Source organism: Cyprinodon variegatus, unplaced genomic scaffold (assembly GCF_000732505.1).
Source record: "Cyprinodon variegatus isolate N-32 unplaced genomic scaffold, C_variegatus-1.0 Scaffold151, whole genome shotgun sequence".
Lineage (NCBI taxonomy): Eukaryota > Metazoa > Chordata > Actinopteri > Cyprinodontiformes > Cyprinodontidae > Cyprinodon > Cyprinodon variegatus.
The window spans coordinates 185307-186453 of NW_015150604.1; positions in this window are offsets into that span (position 1 = coordinate 185307).

Here is a 1147-nt window from a genome sequence, read left to right on the forward strand (position 1 = left end):
TATATATATATAAATATAATTTTTTTTTTTTTACAGAGGTGTCCCTAATGCCCAGTAACAGTTTAAATTTAATAAGGATCCAGATCATGTGTGAGTTTAAGCTTTAGGTCAAACTCACAAATTTGCTGCTTGGTGTAGGTCTGTGCTCTCAGAGTGCTTTTTTAGTTTACAGATATTTTTTATAAGCTAAAATAAAGAACTTTACATTTATTAGAAAATCTATTAATAAACAACTTCATTTACAAATGTGCATGCAATGATATTGACCAAGTGAAAAGTCAGCAGTAAAGGAAGATGTTTTGAGAACAATATTATTGACAAAATATTACATCAACACAGAACAGTGGGGACTATATATATATATATATATATATATATATATATATATATATATATATATATATATATATATATAAATATATATATATTAAATAAAAACTGAACTTTTTTTTTTTTACATACAGTAGGTTGTCAAGCGATTCTTTCACTGGACTCTCAAGTGAGCACTAATATTTTTAGGACATTATTCAATGTAACTAAGATCAATGTGTTTTATTATAGCATCACCAACTAATCATTTTCTGTTTTGGCCATGCACCTAATATAATTTTCCATAAACTATTGAGAACCAAAGTACATTCTGTCTTTATAGAATAAAGAACTTGGTTAACCTGTTCAAAGAAGGGAGTCAGATGTTCTGCTATGCACACAGTGTGTTAGAGTGATTTTAGATGATTTTAATTTTATCTTTAATTATTAAAAATAATTAAATCAAATATTTAAGTGAATATTGTGCTTTGATTGTATACACAAAGTACTTGAATGATGCTGAATTGTTGTTCTTGACTGCTATATCCCCTAGGATACAGCCTTGCTTCTTTGTACTCCACAGGCTTTGTTTGTTTTCTTATTTTTTTTTCTAGTTGATTGGATTGACTGTGATTGGTTGCAATCTGGCCTCCCATTTTCTACCACTTCAAACTTTCTGCTACTGATTGGATTGGTGTCAGATTAAACCCCTCACCCAGATTTTTTAACCCTTTCTTCTTTTATGAGCTATTATATAACTACACACTGTCCGTGCTGTAACTAAAACACATTTACAATAAGTCTATATTATGACTATATTGACAAACATATCTTAGAA